The sequence below is a fragment of the Dendrobates tinctorius genome, unplaced genomic scaffold (genome assembly GCF_039654945.1).
Source record: "Dendrobates tinctorius isolate UK_male_01 unplaced genomic scaffold, ASM3965494v1 ptg000243l, whole genome shotgun sequence".
Classification (NCBI taxonomy): domain Eukaryota; kingdom Metazoa; phylum Chordata; class Amphibia; order Anura; family Dendrobatidae; genus Dendrobates; species Dendrobates tinctorius.
This window is the reverse complement of record NW_027361910.1, coordinates 10,875,121-10,891,223: the sequence shown is the minus strand read 5'-3', so window position 1 is coordinate 10,891,223 and position 16,103 is coordinate 10,875,121. Positions and strand designations below refer to the sequence as shown.

The 16,103-nt window shown below is 44.4% G+C and overlaps 1 protein-coding gene across 1 annotated transcript in view; it reads right to left on the bottom strand.

The window, feature by feature from the left end:
• Nucleotides 1-16,103, bottom strand: part of TMEM132D (transmembrane protein 132D) — a 1,611,777-nt gene that overhangs the window by 944,713 nt on the left and 650,961 nt on the right. The window lies entirely within an intron of this gene.

Sequence of the window (16,103 nt, the reverse complement as noted above, 5' to 3'; positions counted from 1 at the left end):
TGACTTGCATACCAATGATCCCTTTAATAGTACCCTGGGGTCAGAATCAGAGCGCTGAGGGATTTGCCCTAACCTCCATACCGGAGATCCCTTCAAGAGAGCCTGGGGTCAGTACCAGAGCATTTGAAGGCAGCTGCCCTGACTTTCATAACAGGGATTCCTTTAAGAGAGCCCTGGGGTCAGAACCAAAGCGCTGGATAGATTTGCCCTGACTTCCATACCAGATATCCCTTTAAGAGGGGCCTTGGGTCAGTACCAAAGCGCAGAGTGGATTTGCCCTAACTTCCATACCAATGATCCCTTTAATAGAACCCTGGGGTCAGAATCAGAGTGCTGAGTGACTTGCCCTAACTTCCTTACAGGAGATCTCTTTAAGAGAGCCTGGGGTCAGTACCAGAGCATTTGAAGGCAATTGCCCTGACTTCCATACCGGGGATCCATTTAAGAGAGGCCTAGGGTCAAAACCAAAGCGCTGGTTGGATTTGCCCTGTCTTCCATACCAATGATCCCTTTAAGTGGGAAGATGTGCCTATGGGACGGAGGATGTGTGATGGGGATATGGGCAGGGAGGGGGGATTAATTTCTGTTGTGCTCTCTGCTTCTTTCGGGGGGGCAGACAATGGCTGGGAGCTTATGTTCCCAGGGATGCTAGATTTCTCCCACCATGTCAGAGTCTGCTGAGGTGTTGTCAAATGGGAAAACTTGCTCATAGCAACCAATCTCAGCTCAGCTTCTTTTAACCAGCTCTGGTGAAATGAGAGATGCTTAGTGATTGATTGCAAGGAAAACTGTTGCTCATAGCAACCAATCACAGCTCAGCTTCTTTTGAACAGCTCTGGTGAAATGAAAGATGCTTCGTGATTGGCTGATGATACACACACACATTTGTTTTTATATATAGAGATTGCTCTTTGTTGGTGACTTTCAAAGTCCATGCTTCATACTAGTGATGAGCGAACGTGCTCAGTGATACTCGGATTTCACTCAAGTATCTGGGTGCTCACATCTTCTTGGTACTAGAGGTGAGCGAATTTGTTCTAATTCGGTCGCCGAATCTGAATTTGCCATATTCATGAAATATTAGCACCCTATTCGTGCCGAATGCATGTTTGATGATCAGTTCCAAACATATTCGGTAATTTCTACTCTCATTGACTCTAATGACGTTCGTCTGTGTTCGACAAATATTGTAAAAACAATATCTGCTGCCAATCGTATCATATGAACAAATTTGCTCATCTCTACTTGACACTCAACGAGCATTGTCTGGTGCTCAAATTTAATGCTTGAATCCCCACCCTGCATGTTTGTTGCCTGTTACACAGCCAATAAACATGTGGGGATTTACTGTCAGGCACTGTAATGCCGCAGCCATCTTGACATCGGCATTGCTCTGTGATTGGCTGGCTGCATAACCTCATCAGAGGTTATAAAAGGACCAGCACCACCACTCTCGGCACACTGACAATATTACACAGTTCAGGGACAGTTCTGATTGGAGGCAGAGAGTAGTTGTCCAGGCCTATGTGCGCAGTTTCAGGTATCAGAATCATCTAGTGGTGCATATTGTTGCTGAACGACCATAGAAAAGTCCATTTAAGTGCTAAACCTTGTGCTTTGCTGTTTCTAAGCGATATATCCTGCATTTAGCCTAGGGACAGCTGCTGGAGCAGTGAGAGTGGCTGAATACAGCCTCTATGGCATTGCATTTCATTTCTAAATACAGCGGGGAAAATAAGTATTTGATACACTGCTGATTTTGCAAGTTTTCCCACCTACAAAGAATGAAGAGGTCTGTAATTTTTATCACAGATACACTTGTACTGTGAGAGACAGAATCTTAAACAAAATCCACAAAATCAGATTGGATGATTTTAACATAATTAATTTGCATTTTATTGCATGAAATAAGTATTTAGTAAAACAGTAGAAAAACAGATCTTAATATTTGGTACACAAACCTTTGTTTGCAATTACAGAGGTCAGATGTTTCCTGTAATACTTCATCAAGTTTGTGCACACAGCAACAGGGATTTTTGGACCTACATACAGGTCTTCTCCAAATCTTTCAGGTTTCGGGGCTGTTGTTGGGTAACATTGAGTTTTAGCTCCCTCCAAAGATTTTCTTTTGGGTTCAGAACTGGAGCCTGGCTAGGTCACTCCATGACCTTGAAATGCTTCTTACCGAGCCACTCTTTAGTTGCCCTGTCTGTATGTTTTGGATCATTGCCATCCTGGCAGACCCAGCATGACCTACCTTCAATGCTGTTACAGAGGGAGGGAAGTTATTGGCCAAAATCTTGTGATATATGACCCCATCCGTTCTCTCTTAAATACGGTGCAGTCGTACTGTCCCCTTTGTAGAAAATCACCCAAAGTATGCTGCTTCCCCCACCATGCTTCACGGTTGGGATGGTGTTCTTGGGGCTGCACTCATCCTTCTTATTCTTTCAAACACGGCAAGTGGAGTTGATACCAAAAAGTTCTATTTTCGTCTCATCTGACCACATGACCTTCTACCATGCCTCCTCTGAATTTTCCATATGGTCATTGGTAAACTTCAAATGGGCCTGGGCATGTGCTGGCATGACCAGGGGGACCTTGTCTTCCCTGCAGGATTTTAATTCATGACAGTGTTGTGTGTTACTAACTGTAATATTTGAAACTGTAGTCCCAGCTCTATTCAGGTCATTAACCAGGTCCTTCCATGTAGTTCTGGGCTGATTCTCGACCTTTCACAGAATCATCCTAACCCCATGAGGTGAGATCTTGCATGGAGCCCCAGACTGAGGAAGAATGACAGTTATCTTGTGTTTCCTTCATTTTTTAATAAATCTGCCAACAGTTGTTGCCTTCTCACCAAGCTCCTAGCTATTGTCCAGAGCTCATTCCAGTCTTGGGCAGCTCTACAATTTTGTCCACGGTGTCTTTAGACAGTTCTTTGGACTTGGCCATGATGGAGATGTTGGAGTGTGACTGATTGAGTGTATGGACAGGTGTCTTTTATACAAGTAGAGAGTTCAAACAAGTGCAATTAATACAGGCAGTGAGTGCAGACTAGAAGGGCTTCTTAAAGAAAAATGTAAAACCTAAAAGGTCTGTGAGTGCCAGAACTCTTGCCGGTTGGTAGGTGATCAAATACTTAATTCATGCAAAAAATGCAATTTAATGATTTAAAAATCATAGAATGTGATTTTCTGGTTTTTAGTTTTAGATTCTGTCTCTCACAATTGAATTGTTCCTTTGATAATAATTATAGACCTCTTCATTCTTTGCAAGTGGGAAATCTTGCAAAATCTGATGTATCAAATATACCATCAAATAGTTATTTTTCCTACTGTATATCTGCTTTTAGTGACCACATTATTTTTCTGAAAATATTGACTGTATTGTTATCCATAGAGTTTAACCTGTTTTGTGTTAAATTACAGTGGTTTTGCCCTATCCCGTTGTGTGGTCTCATCCAAGGAGGGAGACGAGCCCGGTCTTATTATCCCATCGGAGAGTCTTTGATCGGTGGCTCTGGTGTCTCTGGAGCAGGTGTCTCCGGAAAAAATCCTATGTACCACCTAACTTACACCCAGAGGTCCTTTCTTGGGCTCAATCCTCCAAGGTAGGAGGGCATTTCAGCATCAAGAGGACTACAGAGCTGTTGGTGAGAGCTTATTTGTGGCCTTGAATGACACGGGACATAAGGGATTATGTTCAGGCTTGCGTTTCATGTGCCAGAAATTGGTCTTCCTAGCAGAGGCCCACGGGCTTGTTACATCCTTTGACAGTGGTGGATAGGCCCTGGGAGATAGTCGGTAAGGACTTTGTTGTGGGTTTGCCCAAGTCCTGTAACAAAACTGTAATTTGGGTTGTCAACGACCATTTCTCCAAGATGGTGCATCTGGTTCCCCTTCGGTGTGTACCGTCGGCACAGGCCTTAGCAGTGCTTTTTGTAAAGCATATTTTCAATCTTCATGGGATGCCTCACAAGATTGTAAGCTATCGGGGTCCTCAATTCGCGTCTCAGTTCTGAAGGGAGCCTTATCAGCTTCTTAGCATTGAGCTCAATTTCTATTTGGCGTACCATCCTGAGATGAATGGGTTAGTGGAGAGGGCCAACCAGACTCTCATCACATACCTACAGCATGTTTCTGTCAGGCATGAGGACTGGGCACCCTTCCCTTTGCTTTAAATAACGCCGTCTCTGATTCTACTGGGCAGAAGCGTTTTCTCCTTAATTACGGTCAGCATCTGAGGGTACCTGTGCCCATGCCCGTCTCATCCTCCGATCTTAGTGTGGTGGATTGGGCAGTGGAGGTGTGTGACATGTGGGATCACACACTGGATGCTATTAAGTCTTCTAAGGAGAGAATGAGGGTCTCCACCGACACGCACCGCGGTCCTTCTCTGGTTTTTGCCCCTGGTGATTTAGTGTGAATCTCTGCTCGTAACATCAGGCTGCGTATAGAGTCCACTAAATTTGCTCCCCGCTATCTTGGTTCTTTCAAGGTTCTGGAATGGTGAATCCTGTGATATATTGCCTCAGCCTTCCTCCATGCCAGAACATCGCCAACACCTTCCTTGTCTCTCTCTTGAAACCCGTATATATTTGTCTGGGACTCTTGCCATGACGCTTAACAGGGTACAGCTCCAAGTGCTCTCTTCCATTGTACCGCAATGTGGAGCAACAAAGCAGGTACTTTGCATGCTGTCCACACAGAGTGACTTTTATCTCCGTGTGTTTACGGTGCTTGCACACAGCATCGCTCCCCCATTGCTCATTAGTTGCGGCTCTCCATATCCGCATGGTGGACCCTAGGTTGCAATTGCACTTTGCTATAATTTATATTTAGTGCAATCAGCAAACTCTTACACCTGGGAGTCTGGGTGACCTCCTCGGCCGAAACCAAGACTCAGACGTTCTCCCCATGGTTTGTGGACGAGTTGGGCAACTCTTAAGAAAATGTCCAGAGAGCCCGCAGTATAGACAAAATCCAAGATCTTAAGACCAGACTAAAAATATTCAGAGTACTGACTATTTTATTTTATCTTTATTGAATAATGTAATTCACATCCAAAAGATAGAGTTAATGACACTGAAGACTATATATTAGCACAAGAATTTTATTTATATCTCATAATTTTTTAATAATAAAATTAACATACAATTAAAGCAGATACACAATTAGGTTGCAAAGGGCACGAAGAGACAAAAACCGGCCAGCAATAAAACATATATGGTGAACAATAGATGTCAGGTAGTGATATAATCCAATATGCACAATCAATATATATACTCACAATTATACATGTATATCCACCCAAATATGTAAGAAATAAATATATATATCACAATTTATAAAAATAAAGTGCTCTGTTCACAAATAATTAAACCATTTATTCGCCTGAATGTGCAAAAATATATATATAATATGTCACAAATTGTAACTATAAAGTGCCCTGTGCACATATAAATAAATCATTTAATAATTATAACCCAGTGCAGTGATGTTTGTTCCAATATGCCACCACCTAACGATAAGAAAGTGCTCTGCAAAATATAAAAGGCTATATAGCCTTTACTTCATAGTAAGCAATAACATATTGAATGCAAAAAGATGACATAACACTATTATAAATCACCACTGACTGCTGACAGCCATCAACGCTGATATAGCAGTGGAGTTAAATAAAAGAATATTGTGACTTCATATGATACTGACCAGAGTCTCCACCTGCACCCTGCACACAGCACTCCAACGCACGTTTCGCTCTTTCTTCGTCAGGCAGATCTTTTATATCGCTCCCGTGCAGTAGGCAGTGATTCTGTCATGATCTGAAGTGATCTGACAGTTTTAAAAGCACAGAGTGAACTTTTTTCCCTTTTGGCAAGTTGCCAAGGTGACTTGACTGTCCCCGGTGGTGGTTAGTGGTATCGCACCTTAGGTTTTCAGTTTAAAGTTCTCTGTAATTATGATTCATAGAATCATAGAATCATAGAATCGTAGAGTTGGAAGGGACCTCCTGGGCCATCTGGTCCAACCCCCTGCTCAAAGCAGGATTCGCTAAATCATCCCAGTCAGATGTCTGTCCAGCCTCTGTTTGAAGACTTCCATTGAAGGAGAACTCACCACTTCTCGTGGCAGCCTGTTCCACTCATTGATCACTCTGTCAAAAAGTTGAATACCAGTTGATGTTACATTTCCTTTCTGAGAGAAAACAGATGCAAAATAGGAATTTAAAAGTTCAGCCTTCTCAACATCCTGTCTTACCATTTCATCATTTTCATCCTGTAAAAATCCTATAGCATCTTTGACTTTTCTTTTACTTTTGACATATCCCCAAAATCCTTTATTATTGTTTTTGACATCTCTTGCAAGCCTCAATTCATTTTCAGCTTTAGATAATCTGATTTGTGCCCTGCAGGTTCTGCAGACAGCATTATATTCTTCTTTAGATATGCCTCCCTCTTTCCATTTTATAAACATTTTTTTCTTCCTTTTTAGCATGTGCTTAAGTTCTGTGTTCATCCATCCTGGTTTCCTTAAATGCTTCCTATTCTTCCCTCTTTTCGGAATTGTTAACAACTGTGCTTTGAGAATTTCATTTTTCAAGATTTCCCATCCCTCCTGGACATTTTTGTCTTTTAGGATATCCAGCCATTGGATCCCTCCAATTCTCTTTCTGAATCCCTTAAAATCTGCCTTTCTGAAATCTAACCTTGACGTCTGAGTCTTCACAGGTCTTCCGCCTCTAGTTATCCAAAATTCTAAAATAGCATGGTCACTACCTCCTAGGGTCCCAGCCACTTTTACCTCCTCAACCATTTCCTCCCTGTTTATAAGGATTAGATCCAAGGTAGCAGTTCCCCTTGTTTTCTCCCTTACCTTTTGGAAGATAAAGTTGTCAGCAAGAGAGGATAAGAATTTCCTTGACCTGTTAGTTTTGCCTGAGAGAGATTCCCAACAAATGTCTGGATAGTTGAAATCTCCCATGACAACTATGTCATATTTTTTGGAGAACTTGGCCATTTGATGCATAAAGAGTTCATCCATATCTTCAGCTTGCACAGGCGGCCTGTAGTAAATGCCTACAATGGTGTCCTTTCCATTGTTCTGTCCTTGTATTCTTACCCAAACAGTTTCCACAGAACGCCCAGTCTCTGAAGCTTCAATCTCTGTGCAGATATACGTGTTTCTAACATACAATGCGACACCCCCTCCTCGTTTATCAAATCTGTTTCTTGCAAATAAGTTGTATCCTTCTAGTCTTGTATTCCAATCATGTGTATTGTCCCACCAAGTTTCAGTGATTCCAATGACATCATATTTCTTTTCCTGTGTTAGTAGTTCCAATTCTCCTTGTTTGTTGCCCATGCTTTGTGCATTAGTATAGAAGCATTTTAGTTTGTGATTGGTTTCTCTTTCTCCAATATTTTTATTAATTAGATTCTTTCGTCTTTGTTCTTTCTTTCCACTTCTAATAGCAGAGTTCTCAATAGCATTTGTCAGGTGTATGGCTTTTTCTGGTCTTTTGCTTCCCTTCCCATGTTGTTCTAGTTTAAAGCTCTCCTTACAAGTGTAGCAAGGCAACTTCCAAATACATGCTTTCCAGTCTTCGTAAGGTGCACCCCATCTCTAGCAAGTAGTCCATCGTGTAAGTAGTTCACTCCGTGATCCAGAAATCCAAATCGTTGCTGACGGCACCATCGACGTAGCCAGTTGTTCACCTGCAGAATCTTATTCCACCTCCTTGTTCCATGGCCATCCACTGGGAGGATGGAAAAGAAGACCACCTGTGGGTGTGGGGCTCTATAAATGAGTCTCAGGGTGTGCAATCACGTCTGGTGATATTCATTCATTCTTTGATTCTGTGTTGGTGAGAGCCTGGTGGAAGGATGGAGCTGAGGAGGAGTCCTGCGCAGCTTAGCCAGGGGGGACGGGTGTCAGCTATGGTGTCTGGATGAAGGGCTGGCATGGCGTGGTGGGGTCGCAGTGATGGTGTCAGCGGGAAGTGTCTGCATGGACTGGTGGAGTGGCGACTATGGAGAGTGGCACTCACCATGTGGGACTTGGCTGCTGAGCTGGACTCAAGCATGCTTGACTTCGTGGCAGAAGCTGAACTCCTCTTCGGGACTCTGTTACTAAGCAGCAGCAACTGGTGGTGGACCCTGCTCCAAGGCTGCACTATGGTGAAGGATCCTGTTATGGTGATGGATCCAGGTGGAGGAGAAGATGCACGCAGGTGGAGGGCTCTGTTGCAGGAGCATAAGCACAGAGCATAAAGCTAAGTGGTGTCCCCCTGTATTGTCTCTTTCCCTCATGTGTGTTGTTAGTGCAGTGGTGGGATTAGTTTCCGCACCGACCAATTCCCTAGTGAGGGTTTAGGGTCAGGGCGAGCAAGGGCTTTGAGGTACGCGTGCGGCGCCCGGTGCGGAACCGGCATAGGGAACGTTAGGAGTGCAGGGACACTGGCTCAGGGGAGCTCAGGAGGTCTCCACTTCCCTTTTCCCTATCGCAGGGCCCACCATTGTTAATGTTTCCCAGGTCCCCCTTATTATTTAAATTCGCCCCACTGGAGGCGCTGTATCCAGGGTCACGTGTGTTATGGGTTCGCCTTGCGGTACCATCTGCGTCCAGACACACAGTGACCGTGACATTATCACCAGCCTTACCTTTTTTCTGGTGAGCCTTTGGCCATGTGGAGACCTGTGAGCAATTGCTGCTGGGCTTCACTGAGGTGAGTGAAGAGCTGCATGGTGTTGAAGCAGCTGCGGCAGCAATTATCAGGGTCTGGGGCCTTTCCTCTGGCTCAACCAGAAAATCAAAATTGCGGCTCTGGCATTGAAGCCCCCTAGTGTCGCTGCTGGGGAGCGGGACTTGCTCATGCACGCGGAGGTACCCAGGCAGGTGGGAGGAGTTGGTGCCCACGGAGCTGCCTGGTATTCCTCAAGGTGAAGGGGTACGTCCCTGTGGTGAGCAGACTGGTGTGATAGTCCACGGGGTTTACGCCAAATCTTCAATACCACCGAAGAAGCCGCCCCCTCCTGGTCATTTGGAGGTAGGCGACCAGCGAGTGTATATTTCCTCCAGATTCCGGTGCCCTTCTCCTCCAGGTGTGAGCGGCAGGTGTGCTGCGGGGGAGTAGGGACAAATCTTACCCCTCGCTATTAACCAACCCTGAGAGGCGGAGACCTCATGGTGAAAGGGTTGGAGGATGGTGTCCCTTGGTGAATAGCGGGGGTGTGAGTGTGGTGACAGCAGGGGGACGCCTCTGTTGTCGAGTCCAGAGTGAGTTCAGCAAAATATGACAAACGAATGTGTGCAATAAACGTTCAGGTCCGGACCTGTGTGTGAACGAGCATGTATGGTGGCCACCAAAAAACATCTTGTGGAAGTGTGTTGTGGAGTCTGATCAGCTCATAGCAAACATATACATACATAACCTCGTTGGCCAGGTCGGCACTGTGGAGATGAGTGGTGCCTCCAGAACGAACATTATTGCTAATTCCAGCTGTGCGTTTGTCATTAACCTGAAGTGTCAGGTAGTGGTGGGGTGAACTCAGGATCTGGGCGTCCCCACTGTAGGTGTTTCCCTAATGAGGAGTGATCTTGAGGGTCCAGAGGCCCCTCATTAAGGAGGGGGTACTGTCATGATCTGAAGTGATCTGACAGTTTTAAAAGCACAGAGTGAACTTTTTTTCCTTTTGGCAAGTTGCCAAGGTGACTTGACTGTCCCCGGTGGTGGTTAGTGGTATCGCACCTTAGGTTTTCAGTTTAAAGTTCTCTGTAATTATGATTCAGGTGTGGGGCTCTATAAATGAGTCTCAGGGTGTGCAATCACGGCTGGTGATATTCATTCATTCTTTGATTCTGAGTTGGTGAGAGCCTGGTGGAAGGATGGAGCTGAGGAGGAGTCCTGCACAGCTTAGCCAGCGGGGACGGGTGTCAGCTATGGTGTCTGGATGAAGGGCTGGCATGGCGTGGTGGGGTCGCAGTGATGGTGTCAGCGGGAAGTGTCTGCATGGACTGGTGGAGTGGCGACTATGGAGAGTGGCACTCACCATGTGGGACTTGGCTGCTGAGCTGGACTCAAGCATGCTTGACTTCGTGGCAGAAGCTGAACTCCTCTTTGGGACTCTGTTACTAAGCAGCAGCAACTGGTGGTGGACCCTGCTCCAAGGCTGCACTATGGTGAAGGATCCTGTTATGGTGATGGATCCAGGTGGAGAAGACGCACGCAGGTGGAGGGCTCTGTTGCAGGAGCATAAGCACAGAGCATAAAGCTAAGTGGTGTCCCCCTGTATTGTCTCTTTCCCTCATGTGTGTTGTTAGTGCAGTGGTGGGATTAGTTTCCGCACCGACCAATTCCCTAGTGAGGGTTTAGGGTCAGGGCGAGCAAGGGCTTTGAGGTACGCGTGCGGCGCCCGGTGCGGAACCGGCATAGGGAACGTTAGGAGTGCAGGGACACTGGCTCAGGGGAGCTCAGGAGGTCTCCACTTCCCTTTTCCCTATCGCAGGGCCCACCATTGTTAATGTTTCCCAGGTCCCCCTTATTATTTAAATTCGCCGTACTGGAGGCGGGGTTTCCAGAATTTATATTAACGTGTAATACCTAAATTCGCCAGGTGGAGGCGGTGTATCCATCTGCACGTTTTATTATTTAAATTCGCCCCACTGGAGGCGCTGTATCCAGGGTCACGTGTGTTATGGGTTCGCCTTGCGGTAACATCTGCGTCCAGACACACAGTGACCGTGACAGATTCCTTCAGAGTTACCAGATTCTGTCTCATTGCCGCCAGCCTCTCATGAACTGCAGGCACTGGTGCATCGATCGGGTCATCTGGGAAGAAAATTGGGATGATAACCCAGGTTGGCAAAGAAGGGTGCTACCTTAGCAGAAGAACTCTGAGAGTTGTTGTAACAAAATTCTGCTAGCGGAAGCAACTCCAACCAGTCATCTTGTGAACGGCTGATATACCTTCGATGATACTGTTCCAGAGTGTGATTGTTCCGCTCTGTCTGCCCATTAGTCTGAGGATGATATGCAGAAGACAGACAAACATTAACATCAAGCGCAGAACAGAATTGCTTCCAGAATCTGGACATAAACTGCACTCCCTGATCAGAGATGATTTCGTCCAGAACTCCATGCAGTTGGAACACATTCTAGATGACCAGATCCACTGTCTCCTTGGCTGAGGGAAGACCAGTGCAAGGAATGAAGTGGGCAGCCTTAGTAAGGCGTTCTGTAACTACCCGAATATAATTCTTTCCCCTGAGGTGAGCAATTGAAATCTAAAGTCCATCGAAATAGACCCCCAATGATGAGAGGGGACGGGTAGTGGTTGAAGCAGTCCAGTAGGTGATACTAAAAGTGCACATACCTCACAAGAGAGAAAGTAGCTCTTCACGTCTTTCAGACAGGTAGGCTACCAAAAAGAGGCTCAGGAACTTCTGTGTCTTCTGTACCCCCCGATGACCCACCAACTTGGAATCATGGACAAACTTGAGGACCTGCAGCTTTACAGCCTCTGGAACGTATAAACATTGATCCAGGACCCACATACCGTTCTTGAGAACTAAGTTCACTCCAACAAAGTTGGCATCAGACAAGATGGTCTTAGACGGGGTCCCAGGTATGGAATCCATGGCTGGGATTGAGGAAAAAGCATCCGCTTTCCCATTACGTGAACCTGGGCGGTACAAAATGACAAAATTAAATTGGTTCAAAAATAGACTCCATGTAGCCTGTCGTGGAGGAAGACATCTTGCAGATCTAAGGAATTCCATGTTGCGATGATCCGTGAGCACTATAACTCGTGTTGCCCCCTGCAGATGGTGCCTCCATTCCTTAAATGCAGTGATAATGGCTAGAAGCTCCTTATCTCCCACATCATAGTTATTCTCTGCAGTGGAGAGTCTGCGAGAAAAAAAAAGCACATAGATGCAACAAACCCTTCTCTCCCGTTCTCTGTGAGAGGATGGCCCCCAGAGCACAGTCTGAAGTGACCACTTCTACGATGAAAGGATATGCTGGGTTAGGGTGAATCAATGCAGTTGCAGAAGTAAACTGGTACTTAAGACAATCAAAGGCTTCCTGAGCCTGTGCAGACCACAAGAAAGCCTTTTCCTTCTTGGTTCGCTGTGTAGCTACAGTGACACACAAGACAAAAATGGAAAACCGGCCTAAACTGCCCAAAATTGGAGAACGCACTGATATGAGCTGCACGGAGATACCACACTGACAAATCTGTGGCGTGTATTTTTTGCTTTTTTTTGCTAAATAGTGCAGTATATAACTACAATGACACACAGGACAAAAATGGAAAACTGACCTAAACTGACCAAAATTGGAGCACGTACAGATATGAGCTGGCATGGAGATACTACACTGACAAATCTGTGGCCTGTATTTTTGCTTTTTTGGCTTTGGTATATACAGTGCCTTGTGAAAGTATTCGGCCCCCTGGAACTTTTCAACCTTTTTGCACATATCATGCTTCAAACATAAAGATACCAAATGTAATTTTTTGGTGAAGAATCAACAACAAGTGGAACACAATTGTAAAGTTGAATGAAATTTATTGGTTATTTTAAATTTTTGTGGAAATTCAAAAACTGAAAAGTGGGGCGTGCAATATTATTCGGCCCCTTTACTTTCAGTGCAGCAAACTCACTCCAGAAGTTCATTGTGGATCTCTGAATGATCTAATGTTGTCCTAAATGACTAATGATGATAAATATAATCCACCTGTGTGTATTCAAGTCACCGTATAAATGCACCTGCTCTATGATAGTCTCAGGGTTCTGTTTGAAGCACAGAGAGCATCATGAAGACCAAGGAACACAACAGGCAGGTCCATGATACTGTTGTGGAGAAGTTTAAAACCGGATTTGGATACAAAATGATTTCCAAAACTTTAAACATCCCAAAGAGCACTGTGCAAGTGATCATATTTAAATGGAAGGAGTATCATACCACTTCAAGTCTACCAAGACCCTGCCGTCCCTCTAAACTTTCATCTCAAACAAGGAGAAGACTGATCAGAGATGCAGCCAAGAGGCCCATGATCACTCTGGATGAATTGCAGAGATTTACAGCTGAGGTGGGACAGTCTGTCCATAGGACAACAATCAGTTGTACACTGCACAAATCTGGCCTTTATGGAAGAGTGGAAAGAAGAAAGCCATTTCTCAAAGATATCCATAAAAAGTGCTGTTTAGAGTTTGCAACAAACCACCTGGGAGACACACCAAACATGTGGAAGAAGGTGCTCTGGTCAGATGAAATCAAAATCGAACTTTTGGGCAACAATGCCAAACGATATGTTTGGTGTAAAGGCAACACAGCTCACCACTCTGAACACACCATCCCCACTGTCAAACATGGTGGTGGCAGCATCATGGTTTGGGCCTGCTTTTCTTCAGCAGGGACAGGGAAGATGGTTAAAATTGATGGGAAGATGGATGGAGCCAAATACAGGACCATTCTTGAAGAAAACCTGTTGGAGACTGTAAAAGACTTGAGACTGGGACGGAGATCTGTCTTCCAACAAGACAATAATCACAAACATAAAGCAAAATCTACAATGGAATGGTTCAAAAGTAAACGTACCCAGGTGTTAGAATGGCCAAGTCAAAGTCCAGATCTGAATCCAATTGAGAATCTGTGGAAAGAGCTGAAAACTGCTGTTCACAAACGATCTCTATCAAACCTCACTGAGCTTGAGCTGTTTACCAAGGAAGAATGGGCAAGAATTTCAGTCTATTGATGTACAAAACTGATAGAGACATACCCCAAGCGACTTGCAGCTGTAATCGCAGCAAAAGGTGGCGTGACAAATTATTAAGTCAAAAGGGTCAAATAATATTGCACGCTCCACTTTTCAGTTTTGAATTTCCACAAAAATTTAAAATAACCAATAAATTTCGTTCAACTTCACAATTGTGTTCCACTTGTTGTTGATTCTTCTCCAAAAATTTACATTTGGTATCTTTATGTTTGAAGCATGATATGTGGGAAAAGGTTGAAAAGTTCCAAGGAGCCGAATACTTTCGCAAGTCACTGTAACTACAGTGACACACAGGTCAAAAATGGAAAATCGGCCTAAACTGCCCAAACTTGGAGCACGCACAAGTATGAGCTGGAATGGAGATACCACACTGACAAATCTGTGGCGTGTATTTTTTGCTTTTTTTGGCTAAATAGTGCTATATATAACTACAGTGACACACAGGACAAAAATGGAAAACCAGCCTAAACTGGCCAAACTTGGAGCACGCACAGGTATGAGCTGTCACGGAGATATCACACTGACAAATCTGTGGCCTGTATTTTTTGCTTTTTTAGGCTAAATAGTGCTGTATATAACTACAGTGACAGACAGCAAAAAAAATTGAATTTAGGGCTAAAATGAGCAAAATTTTAAGCAGACGAATGGATGAGGTGTGTCACAGATATGCCGCACTGTAAAATATGTGGTCTGTCTGTATTTTTTGGGGGGTTCAGCAAAATGGTGTCAAGAAATTGTGCAAGACACTAAAAAAAAACTACTCTACCGTACCACATACAAATTAAATATTTATTTGAGCATCCAAAAGTATTCCAAAAGATTTTTGGAATCCCTGTAAAAATTGCAGGATTTTCACACTGTGCTAGGAAAAGGATCTGGCTGTATTGTGCACTGTCAAAAAGCAAATGGAGAAAAAAAAGGGCTCTGGATTGCTTTGCAATAAAAAAAGCTCTATTAACCCTGGTAAAAAAAAATTTCCAAGCCAACTAGACCTGGGGTTAGGTATATACGGTCAATATATTCTACAAGTAGCAGCAACAGCACACAGGAAGGGAATGGACCCTCTTGATGTATGCAATGATATGTATATACACACATACAGTGCTTGCAGGCCTTGCACTGATGTGTATACAGCGACGTACACTACCCTGCCTGCCTAATACTGGAGCCTGTATACTACAGAATTAGTCCTTAGAAGGACTGTTGGTTTAGCTGGATTTGAATTGTTTAGGATGGTAGACCCCACACTCACTAATAAATCCCCAAGTCTAACCCTATCTCGGCAGCCACTCTCCCTACACTATCTAAATCCGGAGCTGAATGCACCGAGTAGAGCGGCATCTGGTCTCTTATAACCCTGAAGATGCTGTGTGGCCAGCCAATCACTGCACGTCCACAACATAATGTCTACGGCATTTCATTGCCTGGCAGACAATGCCTGCATCGTGATTAGGTCTCTAAAGTCCGCCAAAAAAGCTGGGTGGAGACCTGAGTTCCTACCGAGTAATCCCAGAAAAGCTCTGTGCTCGCCGAGTACACCGAGTACCGTGATACTCGGGTGAGTAACGAGTAGAGGCGAGCACGTTTGCTCATGACTAATCTCGCTGACTGGGCACTGGGTGACTCTGGTGGCTGTAGGGGCAGGCACTGATGCACAAGTCTTGGAATCCCCAAGCTTTGGGTGGCTACATAACCCTAGGGGTATAGGGGTACTTATAGGTTTTCACTAGGGTACCGCCCTTGTTAGGGCAGCAGCTATGCAGGGGCATGACATGGAGTGTTAAGAATTAAATATACTCCCCCTTGATTTTCCTATATTCCTCTTTTTTTTCATCATCATTCTACCCAAGGGGATAATGATCCTTTGTTCCTATGAGAAGTTGCATTTAATAAACTGGGATAAAGGAAGTTCAGCTTTTGATGAGATCATACCAGTTTTTTAACTTGAGCACTGTTGATTTGGAGCACGTGCACTTTACAATTATGGTATAAGTTGTCTATCTATGCATTGTGGCCTAGCACATGTTTTTAAGGTACTATTAAAGGCTATATTTTAAATATTTTTACCTACCCTGCTGCTATTGTTGAATCCCCAAGGCTTGCAGGACAAACCTCTATAAATAACACTTCTTCCACTGATTCTGCCTCCTCCTTTATCTCCTCTAGGGCCTGCATTCATAGAAAGAAGGGGTTTTGGAGAGTATGTCCTAACTTGAAAATCACTGAAAATTGTATGTGTATATGTTAATGGTAAACTTTTCCCTAATATGAGGCTACCTAACTGTGGGGGTTGGCGTCCTAAATATGACGAGAGTGG